Consider the following 17547-nt stretch of genomic DNA (forward strand, 5'->3'; position numbering starts at 1 on the left):
CAGTCAATCTTTGACAAAAGTATCAAGAACACACAACAGGGAAAGGACTTTTTTTTTTTAATAAGTGGGTGGGGAAAACTAGATATCCATATATAAAGGAATGAAATTAGACACACCATATTACAAAATCAACTCAAAATGGATTAAAGACTTAAACAGAAGACCTGAAACTGTAAAACTACTGGGAGAAAACATAACAGAAGAAACTTCTTGTCATTGGTCTGACCAATGATTTTTGGATAAGACTTTAAAAGCACAGGCAGAAAAAGCAAAAACAGACAAAAGGGATTGAATCAAACTAAAAAGCTTCAAGTGTTGGCAAATATACGGAGAAAGGGAACCTGTGTACCTTGTTGGTGGGAATGTAAATCAATATAGCCATTATGGAAAACAGTATGGAAATTCATTTAAAAAAAGTAAAACTACGTATGACCCAGCAGTCTCACTTCTGGCTACATATCTAAAGAAAATCAGTATACACTTCCATATTCATTGCAGCATTATTCACATTAGCCAAGATGTGGAATCAACCTAATTGTCCATGGATTGAGGAATGGATAAATAAAATGAATATATGTACAATGGCATACTTTTTCAGCCTTTAAAAAGAAGGAAATGCTGTCACTTATGACAACATGGATAAACCTGGAGGACATTATGGTAAGACAAACACTGCATGATCTCATTTATATGTGGAATCTAAAAAAGTTGAACTCAAACAAGTAGAGAGTAGAATGGTGGTTGTCAGGGGTCAGAGGAGATGAGCTGATGTTGGCCAAAGGGTGCAAAGTTTCAGTTAGATGGGATTAAAAAGTCCTGGTGATCTTGTTGTACAGTATGGTGACTATAGTTTATACTTGAAAATTGCTAACAGTAGATCTTAAGTGTTCTTCACACACAAAAATAGTGAGGTGATAGATATGTTAATTAGCTTGATATCCTTTTACAATGTATATGTATATTGAAACACCATGTTGTACACTATATATACAATTTTTACTTATCAATTATATCTTAAGAAAAAATTAAATCATTTAAAATGTGTATTTTATTTAAAATAACAGTAGTAAACCTATTATAGGTTAATGGAAGCAACATTTTTTATGAAAAATAACAATTTTCAAAACCAAAGGTTATTGAGAAGAGGCGCATTGTTTTACATCTTTGTAAATCTCCTTAGCATTTGACTTAATAGAAAACAGCTGGATTCGCATCTGCTTCAGCCTTCAATTTGTCATGATATCGCAGGTCATACGGCCTCAGGCAAACGCCACTCCACACTTGGGAAAGAAGTGAAAACTGTTGTAGTTCACAGAAGATAATACTTTTGATTGAGATGGTGCTATGATGCTATGAGTTTGTGAGTTCACAATTTAACCTCCTTTTAATATAAACTTGCAATAATAGGAATATTTAAGATATCCATATGGGTCAAAACTTGAAAGAAAAATGCAAGGATATGTGGAATTGAAAACATAAACCTTCTGAACTAATGATCTTGAAAAAGGCAGAGGAAATTAAGAATCTGACTGCTCTTGGGTAATGAGATCCGGAAGCACTCCATGCATATTGAGGTCCCAGGCTCATTGTGGCAAACAGGTACTGGATTTGGACTCTCCTGACATAAAAGGAGCCTGGAAAAACAACAACAACAAACAGTGATGGTTACCCAGGTTTTTTACTTATGAATGGTGGCAGGGGGTGAAAAAACAGAGCCATGCAGAGAGGACCCAGCCTAAGCTTTAATCTTGCTCAGTGACTAGTACGCCCCTTTTTTCACATGGCACAAAATCCCCAGTTCACAATACAAGATTGTCTCTGGACTGTGCTTCTCATGGGTGAGGTAGAGACAGCCAAAAAGACGTGGAGGGAAGAAGAGTTCAGAGAGGAGGGGAAAAGATAACCCATAGGAAAAACACTTAGAAACTAAACTTGCAAAGCACTGGGTTAAAGTTAGGAAATCTTAAAATGAACAAGACAGCAAAACCAGCAATCAAGACATGAATTCAGTCCTTTCAAAATGCAATTCAAATAGTGTTAGTGTGACTTCATGATTTTTGAAGCAATAAAGAATAGTGTCCATAAAATGTTCATCCATTTGAGAAAGGTAGATATAAAAAAAGTACCAATTAGAAATCATAGAACAGAAAACATAGTTATTGTATTTAAAACATCTAGGGAAATGCTATTACCAGATGCAGTTAAAAAAAGAAGTTACTCAGAAAGCACAGAAAACAATATGAAAAATAGATTGAGACAAATGGAGGATGGATTAAGACGGGTCATTACACTTTATAGGTTGAAAAGAGTAGAAATGGAATGGCAGAAAAGTTATATTTAAAGACACACTAGCCCAAGAATTCTCCAGAATGGAAGAAAGACCTTCATTGGTCACATAAATCCTGAGCAGGATAAACAAAAATCTATACATAACATCTATTCTGAAAGCTACCGGGGGAAAAACTAGACGTTATTAGAAAGGAATGTTACGCTGATGCAGACCTCCTCATCAGGTTTGTTAGAAGACAATGGAATAATATCTTCAAAATAAGGAGAGAAGATAAAGGTTACCTAAGAATTCCATACCTGGCTAAAATGTCATTCAAAAATGTCTTATAAAGACATTTTTAGAAATACAAATAGACTACCTTTTACACTTACTGAAAGACACATTTAAGGATTTATTGCAATGAGAAAAAGTAAACCTCGAGGGATGAGGAGTGGGATTCAAGAAACAAGAATGAGTGAATAAATTCTTGAAATACCAGTAAATATAATTAATCATTGACTGTAAAAATGGTTTTTGTTTGTTTAAAAAAGGTATAATTACAATTCTAGACAATATTAATGAAGGTGGGAATGGGAAATCCAGTGAATTGCTAACGTGTGCCAACATGTTTGCTTTAGTACTTTATAGTCCGTTAAAAAAATATATGCTTGTGTAGAAATTAGGAACTTAAAGATAGATAGTGAAGGAATAAATATAATTGAAACCTCCCAAATAAGCAGAAGGAAAAAAGGGGACTAAAGAAAACTTGATCAATTCATTAGAATCCAGGAAAGGAGAAAATAAATGACAAAAAGCATATTAAACAAATACATCAATAATTAAAAATGTAAACAGATTAACTTCTCTGTGTTTCTCAACAGAGAGTCATGGCCTTGTTTGCACCTAAAAACATAGCCTTGAAATATATATAAAGCAAAAACTATTAATTATAAGGAGTGGTGGATAAAACCATAGGAATATTGGGAGATTTTATTATATCTAGAACAGACAGATCAGGCAGACAAAAAACTACCAAGAATACTAAAAATCTGAACACAGTTAACAAGTTGATCCTATGAACATAAATAGAAATTGATACCTAACAATTAGAGAATACTCATTCTTTTCTAATACATTGAACAATTAAAATTAACCATATCTTAAGATCACCAAGGATGCTTTGACAAATGTGAAATAGTAGCATATGGGCCATGCTATATGAGTATAATGCAATTAATTTGGAAATCTGTATTCAAAAGATAGTTTTTTTCCCCAAGATCTTTGACCCCTAAAGACGTTTCTTCATGTCACAAAGAGGAAATCTAATGGAAACAATGAAATACAGAACTGAACAAGAAGGAACTACAAAAAGAACAGAAATTAATTACATGGAAAAGAAGGAAGAATATGGTCAACAAAATCAAATCACTTTAAAAAGACGAAACTGTTAAATCTTCAGCACAACTGATGGAGAAACCATGGATAGATTAATAATATTAGTAATAGAAAAAGGGACATAATTTCCAATGGAGAGGAGTTTATAAACTATAGTAGAGAATATAAGAAGTGAGATAACAATCCAAATCATTCTATAAGGCTGTTATAACCTTGGTAGCAAAACCAGACAAGTAGTGTAATAAAAAAGTATAACTCAGTAGTACCCAGCTGCATGTGTATATGAATCAGATCCTCATAATCATGATCAAGCATGGTTTAGGAATACAGTTTTCAGCATAAAACCTGCTTTATTCACCATATCATCAGATGATGTTAAATAATACTATCTTCCCAATGGATGCAGAGAAGTCATTATATAAAATTAAACTTATGATAAATTTTTTTAAAAAACTAGAACTTAAGTGAATTTCCTTAACCCCCAATAAAGAGGCTGTACAAAACAAGCCTGCAATGAATGTTTTTACTTCATAGTAAAGATAAGAGTATACCCTTTCAAATATAGGACAAGACTTGTTCAATATCACCCCAGAAGTCCTAACCAATGCATTATGTTAATGAAGTGAGGTATGATTGTCAATGAAAGTAAAAATGAAGTCATTAATTAGCATGTTAATATTTTAAAAATACAGGAACTTTTTTTCTGTAGAAAAAAAGTCAACAAGTTCACTGGATCCAAAGTCAGCATATAAAAAGCAATAGCAGGCCGGGTGCGGTGGCTTATGCATGTAATCCCAGCACTTTGGGAGGCCAGGGTATGCTGATCACAAGGTCAGGAGTTCGAGACCAGCCTGGCCAACATGGTGAAACTCCATTGCCACTAAAAATACAAAAATTAGCCGGGCATGATGGCACATGACTGTAATCCCAGCTACTCAGGAGGCTGAGGGACAAGAATTGCTTGAACCCGGGAGGTGGAGGTTGCAGTGAGCTGAGATTGAGCCATTGCATCGCTAGCCTGGGCAACACAGCCAGACTCTGTCTCAAAAAAAAAAAAAAAAAGCAATAGCAGATACTCTTCTAAAAAATTCATAACCCAAATCAATCAAGTTGTGAGAAAATATCAAACAAACTGAGTATTCTACAAAATACTGAGAAGCTGTCACAGTCTTGGGGAGCCTAAGGAGATGTAATCACTAAATGTAATGCTGTGTCCGGTATGAGATCCTGGAACAGAAGGAAGATAGTAATGGAAAAATGGGTGAAATCAAAATAAAGTCTGTAGTTTGTTTAGTGTTAATATTATCTCTTCTTTTTGACAAAGTAGCAAGGTTACGTAAGGTATTAACATCAGGGAAAACGGGGTGGGGAAGTTTTGTACTATCTTTGCAACTTTTTTGTAATTCTGAAACTATTAAATAACCAATTATACAATTAATGGGGGAAAAAAAGACCTCCTAAAGTCAAATAAGGCCTTTATAGGGGAAAAAAAATTACAGTGTATCATTGACGGCCGTAAGAGATACGAGTAAATACTGATATAGATGATGGTCAAAGATGAGAGATCTTGATATGTTTTCAATTTCTCTAAATTGCTGTGTGGATTTAATAAAATGTCAGAGTCTCAATAGGATAGTTCATCAGACTTTAAAAGCTGCTTCTAAAAATTATTTGAAAGATGGTGGGCTAACAGTCAGATAATTTTGAAAGACAAGATAGGGCCAGATACTTTTGAAAAACAAGGTAGGGCAGTCGCCCTTTCAGATACCAAGATACTGTAAAGCCGTAACAATATGGTGCCTTAATGCACAGAGATAGAGAAATGGATCAGGAGACCAACAAGAGAGTTCAAGCACAGAACTGCTCATATACAGAAATATACAAATTCAGGGGAAAATTAGATCCCTAACACAGAACATAGGCAAAAATAACCATAAAGAAAACTAAAATGCACAGCTATTTGAATATGACATCAGTGTGGGGAAGAATTTCTTAAATTAGGCATTGAAGGAAAAGATTGTGAAATTTTACAGCACCTATATTTAATTGTCCTTTAAGACAAAAGATAATGTTGGCTCTTCTAATTTTGGACTTTTGGACTTTAAATGCAATTGGGATGCGGGGCAGGAGGTCGTTCAAGCTGGAACGTTGACATCTTTTTTGCTTTGCAAGATCACCCTTAATACTGTGTGGAGAATACAAAGGGTTTGGAATGGAAGAAGGGTTTTTGTAGGAAGATAATGTTCCTTAGGACTACCATGGAAAGGGAAATCATGGGACAAATTTGGGATTTGCCTTAGATAGGGTCAGCAAGACTTGCTGATAAGTTGGATGTTGGTGGTAAGGAAAAAAGGAACGAGAACAATCATAAGGGGTTTTTTTTGTTATTGTTTTTTGTTTTTGTTTTTGTTTTTTGGCTTCAGCAACTGGTACTGTTTATAGAAATGGGGAAAGGGGAAATTAATATTTGTTTAAAATGCTTTGAGTTGCCCGATAGACATCCAAGGGGAGCAGTCAGTTTCTAAGCAAAAGACTGTGCTTTTGTGGACAGTCTTGTGGCAGAGGATTGGAATTTGGGAGCCATTGGTATGTAGGTGGCATTTAAATTATGTGGCTAGGTGAGGAGGGAAGGGTTGTTACCTAGGGAGTGGACACTGATGGAGAAGACTAGTGACTAAGTTCTGAGGCAAGACCCTCCAGCGTGTAGATGGCGAGCAGAGCAGAAGCCATTTATGACTGAGAAGAGACCACTGATGGGGGGGTGGGGGGCGGAAACCAGGACCATGTAATTGTCACCAAAAATAAGAGAAGATAGCGTGGGATTTTGTTTTTGTTTGCTTGTTTTAATGAGGATGTTGAATATTACTGAGAGATAAAGTGAGATTAAGAGCAAGTTTCTTGGCCACATAAGGAATTGCTGAAATTGTCAAGCAATTTCAGCGGGTTTGGAAGGGATGGAAGCCTGTGGGGCATATATGTTAGCAGGAGAAAATGTATGGTAAGACCATTGAGTCAGTGACAGTAGACTGCTCTATCAAGAGGCATTTTCAGGGCCAAGAGGTGCTGAGCAAGGGGGTGGTAACGGCAGGAGCTCTGAGAGCATGTGGTGTCTGGTGGAAATTAATGATTCAGGATCCAGAGAGAAACTGGTATTGCAGATAGAGGCCTTTGAGGAGACAGGGGGATGATGGAGTCCTTAAAATATGTTAAAATCACCTACAAAACCTTAACCAGACATTAGGATCCCTTGGGAACCTGAAAAACAAAGATCTCAATGGGACACTGGGAATCTGCATTGTTTAACAGCTCTCCAGGTGAGCCTAATGAGTAGCCAGATTTGAAAATCTCTAACCTAAGTCAGGGTAGTACCACATTCACCTTTAGTCTTCCTGCTGGGGAACTTGTTTTGAACGTGTATTTTCATAAGAAGCACAGTGTTTTCATTCGTATATTATGTTTATGTGGCACTGCTGGGCGAAAAGAGACTGTTGATGGTCTAGGGAGTCTAAAACACAAAAAGCAGCTTCTCAGTGTAGCAAGCAATCACTGATAACTCCTTGAGTATAATATAAAGTTTAATTTGGAGTATTAAAATCTGTGTGCTCCTTAGGTAAACACCTTTTGGTAATTAATCACATCTTAGAGATTTTTTCCTTTAAAGTTAAAATCATACAGCATTTTTATTAGCCACTTAAAATTGCACTGTGTAAATTTACCAGAATACAGTTTAATTCTTTTCTATGGAGCACATTTTTGGTGATAAAAATGATGCTCCGCGAATATCCCTGTATAGAATCTTCTGTGTATCTCTGTATTTCCTTTGCTTTTTTAGTTCCTTGCGAGTGGAATAGTTGGACCAAAGAGTACATTAGTGAACTTTTCGTAATTCATTGATTTTACTGCCAGAGAAGAAATACGTATTTCTGCCAAGCAAATTCACAGTATGGATGGCAGAAGGGAAAAATCCCTCTTCCACCCCACATTCCTTGTCCCTAGAAGTAACCTATTAACAATTTCTTGCCTACTTTTCCAAGTTTTACCTGTATTTGGGTTTATCCTTAAAAAACAAATAAATGAGAAAACACTTACCAGTTCGTTTCTACAAACTTCAGTAACTTGTATATTTCACTATAAATCTATTGAGAATTCAGTCCTTAATAATCCCATACAACTCTACCTCATTATTTTTCTCTCTCATTTTCTTGCTGCTTTACTAAATGGCAGTGCAGTGGGCTCAACGCAGTGGAAGGTCTGTATTGACGGCTGGTGGGAAACAACTCAGTAGTGTGTGAGACTGCCCGCTCCCCCAAACCGAACGTGCCCGGTGTTTCAGGTTTGCATTTCTTTATGCAAATGGGTCGTGATGTTTCCTTCGCAGGTCGGCCAGCCGTTTGGATTTTCTTGCGAATTGCCAGTTTTATCCCCTTTGCCCATTTTTCTGGCTTGGTTTGGTTTTTATCTCGTTGGTTTCCAAGAGCTCTTCATTTATTAAGGAAATTAGCTCGATGTCTTTCATGTGTCCCAGGCGGAAAAGTCTTGTCTGCCCTGCAGGTCTTTAGACGTTAATGTATGTGTTTTTGCGGCCAGGATTTTCATTTTTTTCATTTAGACAGATGTGTACATTTGTCCCTTTATTCTTCAGCAGTTTTACATTTGAACATCTCGGTGGGGTTTCCTCCATTTCGACCCCCATTACTTTGGGGGCTGCACCCCCACCACCCAACCCACCCCCCTTTTCCAGACCTGGCTTTGGGGTCCCTCACGGCCACTCCCTGACGTCAACCCCAGCCTTCGCGCCAAACTGTTGCTGTGGCAACCGCAGCCTGATTGGCACGTCACAGGGCCGTGGTGAGGGGGCCCGGAGAGGGCAGTGAGGCTGCTGATTGGCTAGCACAGAAGCCCCGCCTCTGCGGAGAAGCCCTGACAAGGAGGCGTCAAGCTGCACCTCGGTGCAGAAGCCTGGGCAGCTGCGGGAGGAGAGGTTTGGGAGGCGCGGGAGATGTCCACCCTGGGCTGGTGGCGCCGCCGGGCGCCGGGCGCCATGTGGGTGCGCTAGGCGGCTGTTCGTGCCCGAGGCTGCGCTGCACTGAGGTGAGGTGAGTGCGCCTTTGGCCGCCCGGCGCGCCTCCTGCCCGCCGGACCTTGGTGTCGCGACGGAGCTGGGCCAGAGTGGCCGTCTTGCCGCAAGCCCAAGACCCCGCGGCAAGCCAGCGACCCTTGTGGCAGGGCGGGCTGGCGGACATGGTACATGGCCGCCCGCTGCCCAGTCCGAGAGTGGGCACAGTGGCGGCCGGGCTGTGGATGGTTGGTGCCTTTTTGGGGCAGGGGTGGGTGCAGCCCGGGCTGCTGCGTTGGTGCCGCCATCTTGCGGGCCGGGGTCTGAGGGGCTGCTGCGGGGTCTCCGCGCCTTCCTGACTGGCCGGGGGCCTCCGCAGCAACCCGGGGGCATTAGGGCAGACAGCCGGGGGCTCTGCCATGGCAAGTCCAGCAAGGTCGACACCAGTGCTATCCCTGTTGCCGCGGCGGAATGCGGCTCTCGGGAGCCCTGGGCTTCCTGGGCTGGGTCTGGGGGCTGCGAGAATGCCCCTTCCTGCGGGCTGCCATCGGCCTCGCGGCGCCGGCGTGCCCGGCTACCCTCTGGGGGCGGGGCTTGTTTGCCGCAGTGGTGGTGGGAGGGGCGAAGGCCACCAAGGGGGCCGGGCTGAGGGCTGTCCTGCCTGTAAGGGGTGTTCTTTCTCCGCCCTCTCGGGCGCTATCTTAAATGAGGGCGGCTGAGGTTTGCTGTGCAGGCGCTGCCTTGGTTGGTTGGCGGCAGATGGGGTGGGGCAAGGCTCAAGTAATCGTCTGCTCACGCCCTGCCCACTGGGTGCCATCTTTTATGAGGGTGGCTGAGGTTTGCCGCGCAGGCGCCGTTCTCGTTGATTGGTGGCAGATGGGGCGATGCAAAGCTGAAATGACTGTGGGTTGCATTGGATGTAATGGTTTGTTCCAGCCCCACCCATTGGGTGCCATCTTTTATGAGGGTGACTGAGGTTTGCCGAGTAGGCGCTGTTCTAGTTGATTGGCGGCAAATGCGGCAGGGCAAGGCTGAAGTGATTCGGTAGCATTAGATATAACGATCCACCCAGGTCCCGCCCACTTGGACGCCATGTTTGATGGGGGCTGGTGAGGTTTGCTGTGCAGGTGCTGCCCTGGTTGGTTGGTGGCACATGGGGCGGGACAAGGCTGAAGTGACTGGGTAGCATTAGATGTGACGATGGGTAGCATTAGATGTGACGATCTGTTCAGGCCCCGCCCACTTGGACGCCATGTTTGATGGGGGCTGCTGAGGTTTGCTGTGCAGGTGCTGCCCTGGTTGGTTGGTAGCAGATGGGGCGGGGCAAGGCTGACGTGACTGGGTAGTATTGGATGTGACGATCTGCTCAGGCCCCGCCCACCTAGATGCCATGTTTGATAGGGGCTGCTGAAGTTTGCTGCACAGGAGCTGTCCTGGTTGGTTGGTGGCAGGTGGGGCGGGGCAAGGCTGAAGTGACAGGGTGGCATTGGACCTAGTGGTTTGTTCAAGCCCCACCCACCTAGGCGCCATCTTTAATGAAAACGCCTGAGATTTGCTGTGCAGGCGCTGTTCTAGTTGGTTGGGCGAGACAAGGCCCGCCCGCCTGGGCGCCATCTTTGATGAGGGCAGCTGACGTTTGCTGCTCAGGCGTTGCCCGGATTGGTTGGCGGTAGATGTGGCGGGGCAAGGCTGAAGTGGCTGCGGGTGGCATGGGCGGGACGGTCTGTTCAACCCCGCCCACCTGGGCGCCATCTTTGATGGGGGCGGCTGCGGTTTGCCGCATAGGTACGGGGTTGTCCACAGGGAGGGGCGGGGCCACGGCTGCTGTGCCTGCCTACCTTGCGGTGATGGAAAGCTGTGGAGTGCTGCGCTCCTTGGGCTGTGTGCTGGTCGCCAGGCTGTTTTGCCAGTGGCACTGGCTCAGTCCCCGCATCTGGGGGAGCCGGGAGACGTGCCTAAAGAGTTTGCCGTAGCGGCCGCGGAGCCATTTGTCCTCAAGGACAGGGCAACGGGTTGTCAGCGCGTTCGCTGTGTTTTTGGCTAACGGCGGCAGAGGCTCACCACTTCCCCTGTTGTTGCCTGACCAAGACTTCGTTCACCTCAGGATGTGTGTGGTTCCATCTTGTGTCTGGGGGCGGTTTGGCGGGGGAGCTGCGAGGCGGGTTGTGCAGGCGCCCTGCTGGCGGGTCTAAGGGCTGGAGCTCGGGACCGTTTTTCCGGACTGATAGGGCTGAGAGCACCCCACCCTCACCTCCACTGCCCTGTCGCCTCCACGGTACCGTCTGTGCTAGCCGCAGGGGGGCGCCCGAGGTTGATTGCGCAGGCGCCATCTTGAGTGACACCTGGGTCGGCCCCAGGGGCGGGCATGAGGGAGGGCTATCTCAGTGAGTGGGGGCTGCCAAGCCTGGTTCATCTGGCGCAATCTTTGGCTGTAGTGGGGTACGTGTGGGCAGTTACACAGGCGGTGGTTTGAATGACTGCTGGGTTAGCTGTAGGGCCGGGTGCAGAGGACTGAGTGACGGGTGTTGCATGGCCCTGCCCACCCCGTGGCATCATCTTTGCTGGCCATTAGGTGGCGCCAAGGTGTACTGTGCAGTCGCCATCCTGAATGACAGCTGGGCTGGCTGCAGGTGCGGGCCTGAGGGAGAGGCTGCCTTGTCTTGAGTGACTTGAGGGGGGCCATAGCATGTGTGTCTTGTCTGATGGAGCAGCCGGCATTCAGTGTGGCGGGTGCACTGCGGAGGCGCCATTATTGAATGACAGCTGCGCTGTAGGAGTGGGCGTGAGCGCCGCCCATCCTAGTACCACGTGTGTTGGCCGTTGGTGGGGCAGCGGAGGGGTACTGCGCAGGCGCCATCTTGAGTGACAGCAGGGCCGATGGAGGGGGCTGAGGGGATTTCAAGGTAGGCGGGGCCGTAGAGCCGTGTTCATTCATTCTGTGCCATCCTTGCCGGCTCGGGGTGGGGCCTGCACTGGAGCCTTCCTGACTGACCGCGGGCTGCACTGGCCTGCCAGCTGAGCCCTGCCCCCGCCATCTTGGGCAGCGCGCCTTCATGGCTGGTGGCGCCTTACTTCCTCCAGGGGGCGCCAAAGCCAGGCCTCAGGAAGCGGTCGGGTTCAGCTACGCAGCCTTGGGTCAGTGAGCAGAAAAGTGGGATCCAAGGCCAAACTCAAGACATTTTAAGAGATTTGGGGAAGGGTGGGATTTTAAGTGAGAAAATGGAGGAAGTGGGCTGTGGGTGTAAGATTTGGGGTCTAGGTGATTTGGAGACTCTGTTGGTGAGGATTTTCACTCAAAATCCTACAGCTGGAGGTGGAAAAATTCAGGGCTGCAGGTGGTCCTGAGAGGGGCAGTGCATGGGAACTAGGAGGCTGCCCTGGCAGGTGGGGGTGTGTTTAAAGGGGCTGCCCCGTAGGTAGGGTGGAGCCTCTGGAGAAACTGTTCATGAGGAGAGCCGCTAGAGGGCTGCACAGCTTCCAAAACTTTGTTTAGGTGTGGCCCTCCCAGCCCTAGCTCTCCTACGGAGTCCTAGAGCTCACTTACCTAGCCCTGGCTCCACCCGAGATCTTAAGTCAGCCCTTTTGTTTTGTTTGAGGTAGGGAAAGTGACACATATGACGCTTCCTTCCTAGCCTGTCATGATTTTTTTTTTTTTTTTTTTTTTTTTTGAGACAGAGTCTCGCCGTCTCACCCAGGCTGGAGTGCGGTGGTGTGATCTCGGCTCACTGCAGCCTCTGCCTCCCGGGTTCAGGTGATTCCCCCACCTCAGCCTCTTCGGAGTAGCTGGGAATACAGGCGGGTACCATCACGCCCAGCTAATTTTATATTTTTGGTAGAGCAGGGGTTTCGCCATTTTGGCGAGGGTGGTCTCAAATTCCTGATCTCAGGTGATCTGCCTGCCTTGGCCTCCCAAAGTGCTGGGATTACAGGCGTGAGTCACTGCGCCCATCCTTTGAATAGTTTTTAATAAGCTCTTTAACCTCACCAAAATATGCTAACCTGACTCTTGGAATATAAACCAGTCTCGTAATCATGAAGGTCCTTCCCCCAGGGACCTCTAATTGATTGAACAGATAACTCTGAGGTGCAGTGGGATTTGAACTATGTCCTATTAGTCCACTGAGAGCATGTTGATAAGCCCTAAAATATTTCACGTGATAAAGGGTACCATTACCTAATAATGATAGGATAGCGGTCGTAACAGGGATGGACAGCGCCATAAATGGGGTTCTTGAATTGATTCCTTAATCTAGAGCCCCAGAGAAGGTTGTAAGACACCCCAGAAATTGACTTGAATGCCTTTGATGTAACCTTGTTGGCGAAGGTCTATGAGTACATCCCAGGGTGCAACATGGCCTAAGGGAGCTATACCCATGGCCATTCATCCCGGATGGAATGCTCTTCATGGTCTCATTTGACCTGTGCCATCATAGAAGATAAATGTGGAACTGTTGTGGTTCTGTTCCCCCCGAGGAACCCAGTAACTGCAAAATAAACTTGGCATCTCACATTTTCTTTTCCTCTACAGCTTTGCCTTCTTGATCTTCTGTCCTTCTTGGAGACAGCTGGCGAGAGGAAGAGGGACTAGGTCCAAACGCTAGGTGGCTGGGTCCAGGTGAGTTTAATTTCCTCCTCACAGTGCCACATCCATCTTTGGAGTGACCACCGCACTTCCTTACTCTGACACTTTCCTACTGCATATGTGTTCCACATGGCCACTCCAGCACCATTTGTGCCCTCTGAGAACACCCAGACTCTTCTGGTGGATTGTGTATTCCCTAGAAATTCTCCTTGGCCTCACACCATCCATTTCAGTATCCTCCCTCTTTTTCTCATACTCAGCTACTCCTTCAGGGCTACTCTTTTTCTCTTACCTGGTGATTAAAGAAGCATGAGAGATTCATCCACTCATCTGTGAATATTGATCAAGTGTGTACTTTGTGCCAGGTACTGGGACATAGCCCCAGTGGGGGAAAGGAAGTGTTTTCACAGAGTTTTTAGTCTATTTGGGAATTAAAGCTATGGAAAACATAATTGTTTGATTTATACTTTTGCAAGAGAACATCTGCTAGCAACAGCCGACTTAATCTTGGAGAGGCCACATAGGGGCCTCCCTGAGATGGTCAAGAACATTAAAGCTGAGCCCTGAAGGAGTGTGAATGGTGTGTGTCATGGGGAGAGTAGTCTCAGCAGAGGGGACAGGGATGTTCTTGAGAGATGCAGAGAGAGGAGCTGAAAATCCAGGATTCCTAGAGCAAGGGAATCATTGACTGGCGTCTGACTGAGGTAGGAAGAAGGTAAGTTGCGGTTTCATTGTGAAAAGACTTGTAATCTGTGGTAAGTAACTGGACTTGACCTGAAGTGCAGCAGGAAGCTGCACTTTTAACCATGGGAGTATCATGATAATCACATTTGTGGTTTTAAAAAGATCATCTGGTTTCAAGGTGCAGAAAGGGAGGGTGGACGCAGTGGGTGTGGGGAGACCACCTTGGGCCTGGATGAGAGATGGTGGCTTGGTTTATGGTCATAGCACAGGGAGGAGTGAAGTGGGTAGATTATTTGAGAGGTGTTGAGGAGGGAGACTCTTCACTTTCTCTGTTCATGGCCTGCTGACTGATTCAGAGGAGACACAGTGAGTCACATGATGTGAGGAAGCAGGCATATAGCCAGAGGTTGTCTGTTTGTTCACTGTTAGCAAGCATTGATACTGGGCCTGATCCAGGACAGGATCATGCTAGGCTTGGAGTCTCCAGAAGTGAGTGACATAATCCCTGGCCTCAGTGTCTACTGAATGGAAACTCCCATCACAGGAAGAGTAAGGATGTGTTTACCAAGATAGGTGGCTATGGTGGTGGTGGAATACTGCTTAGGGAGAAGCTAACATGACCAGGTGGGCCCTTGAGATGGGTTGGTGTATTCCTGGCCTCAGTGAATGCTCAAGATGTGCATTATGGTGCTTAACCCTGTGGAGACTTGGAAACCTCCTTTGCCTGAGGGCTCATGTTGGTAGATCCACATTTAACTAAGCTCAGGAGACTTAAAACCGTACTGACATGTGACTTGAAATAGGATGTTCCTGTTCCCCCAATTCTGGTTTATTAATTCATGGTAGGATATCAATAGTGGCAGGGACCCAAGTACTCAGCACTGTGTATGATCAGCACATTCTCTCCCTGTAGGCAGACCTACATGGGAAACACAACTATAATGAGAAGGTTGCTTGGTGAGTATGGAATCAGAACCAAGACGATGTGGGTGAGCTTTAATAGCGCTGGTTTGTAACATAGTCTGGTACAGCCAGGTAGTCACAGTGAAACTCTTGCTTAGGGTTACCAAGATACCGGAAGCCCCTTATCTAACACCCTTATCCTCCCCAAACTCCATTCAGGTTAGGTCTGATGAGAGTTGTTCACTATCATGTAGACGGTTGGATGGACCATGCTTTGTGGCCTACTATTTAATACTCTCTCCCCTTAAAAAAATAAGATGAGCCAATTATTGTTATTAGAATATAGTGAAATAACTCATACTGTTCTGGAAGACATTTTATCTCTTTAAAGTAGCTTTATTTGTTTTGAACCATTTTGTGCTGGTCATAAGACTGAACTCTTAGATATTATTTCCTCTCTTTCTAAACTTTTGGGGAAATCTCTCAAGGATGGACAACAACAAGATTTTGCTGCAGTGTGGTAAGTGCTAAGCTTAATGTGGTAGAAATAAGCCCAGGATGTTGAGATTATCTGAGAGAAGCCAGCCAACAGACCAGAGGGTGGAGGTTGTGGCCTGTGAGATGGAGTTGGTGGTCATTTACTCCTTGCTCCCATATAAAATTGTTCCCTCTAAAGTCCCTGTGTCCCATATGTACCTTATTCATAGGTGATTGGACCAGACTGGATACCTTAGAGCAGTGGTTCTCAAAGAACAGCTCCTGGAGTGGTTGTAGGAATGCTTCTTTCCTGGGGAACCACAGACCTCCTGAGTCATCCCACCTGGAAAGGTAGCTTCGTATTTCATAAGCACCCTAGGCAACTCTTCTGCACGTCTTGAGTTTGAGAACCACTGCCCCAGAAGGAATCAGGCTGTAGCATGCACTTTTATACTGAGAATTTGGATGAAGGGACACTGAGTGTCGAGCATTTAAACTGGGAGGTGACGTAGGCCTGGGCTGGGACAGCATCTTACTCCATGTGCATGCTGAAGTAGAGAATGTCGGTCTGCAGAGAGAGGCAGGAGAATGGAGCAAACAAGAAGAGAGACGAGACCACACACTACGCTGTCCCTGAGAGATGAAGAGAGTAACCTCCTCGGTTCCTGACTTTAAAGTTCTCAATTCCAGCCCCCTTTTAATGAGGTAGGTAGAACGAGTTAGGGGGCTGAATCTAGGTGCACCATGGTGAGGGACCAAAGTAAGTAAATAGAAATGGGACTGAAGGAGACTCGGTGGATTTTCTCCTGCATCAGATGGGGTGTGGGAGCCTCAGGCCAAACTGGAGTCACAGGATTTCTTCTCACACATGGTTCCAGACGCTTTCTAGTGCATGATGTGTTCTTTAAGTTCTTCCCTGTTCAGTTGAACAGTGACCCATCATTTCTCTGATTAAAGCCATATATCTTCCCTGACTTATGGCAAGGATGCCTGATGAGTTTCATCTTTATTTATTATATTAATTGTGAGATCCATGCGTTTATTTTCTACTCATTTTAATGGAATAAAGTAAACTGTCATAAAATATCCAAAGAATGGCATCAGTACCACCATCCAGACTTCAGTGGCAATGCTGTCATGCAGCAGGCAGTGCCAAGCTTGTTCTGTATACAGAGAGGTTTCATGTTTAGACATTTAGTGTAAAGAAAAGATCCTTTGGAGATCAAAGAATGCCAGACTCCCAGAAGCACCCTTTCTGCCTGGCTGTGTAGAGGGATCCTTTATTAGTGGCCCCAACACTTAGCACCTCTCCTCCCTCCCCTTGAAGTTAGTGACCTTTCTTTGTTCCCTGGCCCAGAGTCAGCTAGCCCTCGTGTGCCTGTAACTGCTGTTGGCTACTACTTAACACTGAGTCCTGCTCTGAAGAGAGAGCAGAGGGAGATGTGGAAGCTTTAGTAATGAGGGGTGTGTGGGAGCCCACCTTCAAGCCAGGAAGGATATGGGTTTGTCCTGTGGCCAGAGTTCAGTCTTGAGCCATATGACGGCTAGACAGCTGTCAATGAAGTGGAGCTTGATGCCTGTTAGCCCCTCTGTGGTACAGTCACTGGAGAGGGGAGGTACAGATGGTGACCACAGGGTACCGTCAGTAGGAGTGCTTAAGGGTCAGAGGCAGATTGTATTATGGGGACCCCAGCAGGGAAAGGGGAGGGCCTGATGTGCTGTAACAAGCTGGGCAGGAAGGAAAACAAACACCCTAGGAAACAGTAATTGCATTTACTTCATTTTTATATTCAGTTTTTTTTTCCTGATTGCGAAGTTAAAATAACATTTTAAATAGAGATGGAAAAGGAAACAGAGACTTCTTGTTGTTATTAATCATTTATTCTGATAGATTTCCCCTATTTTATGAATAGTCTTAATACAAGTTTATGTGAGTTTTCTTCCAGTTTAGTTTGTATGTAGTTTAGTTTGTATGTACTGCCATAGGTTTAACTATTTTTTACATACATGAGATCATGCCATTTATTAAACAGTTCACACTCAAGGTCTCCATCTATAGCTTTGCTTTCTGAAAACTGCATTATATTCCATTGTGTGGACATTCTCATTCTCTTGGTACATGTAAATGGGAATATTTGCAGTAAGAACAACATATGTATAGATTTTAAGATTTATTAATAG

The 17547-nt window shown here is 44.8% G+C and overlaps 1 protein-coding gene and 1 long non-coding RNA gene across 7 annotated transcripts in view; one reads left to right on the forward strand and one right to left on the reverse strand.

Annotated features, from left to right (window-relative positions):
- Window positions 1-1031: 1031 nt before the first annotated feature.
- Window positions 1032-8441, reverse strand: LOC100607551. Its single transcript, XR_122815.3, has 2 exons — window positions 7754-8441; window positions 1032-1634 (listed from the first exon to the last, which is right to left on the reverse strand). It is a non-coding gene; the product is annotated as an uncharacterized LOC100607551 (long non-coding RNA).
- A 112-nt stretch (window positions 8442-8553) lies between these two features.
- Window positions 8554-17547, forward strand: part of PEG3 (paternally expressed 3) — a 30604-nt gene continuing 21610 nt past the window's right edge. For 2 of the 6 annotated variants that reach the window (XM_030819517.1, XM_003277248.3), the window contains exons 1-2: window positions 8599-8760; window positions 13249-13335. The gene's annotated coding sequence lies outside the window, so the exon portion shown is untranslated. Of the gene's footprint in view, window positions 8761-13248; window positions 13336-15596; window positions 16072-17547 lie in introns of all 6 variants that reach the window. The other 4 variants (XM_030819518.1, XM_030819520.1, XM_030819519.1 and 1 more) reach the window with 4 other exon arrangements.

The sequence above is a fragment of the Nomascus leucogenys genome, chromosome 10, assembly GCF_006542625.1.
Source record: "Nomascus leucogenys isolate Asia chromosome 10, Asia_NLE_v1, whole genome shotgun sequence".
In the NCBI taxonomy this organism is placed as follows: domain Eukaryota; kingdom Metazoa; phylum Chordata; class Mammalia; order Primates; family Hylobatidae; genus Nomascus; species Nomascus leucogenys.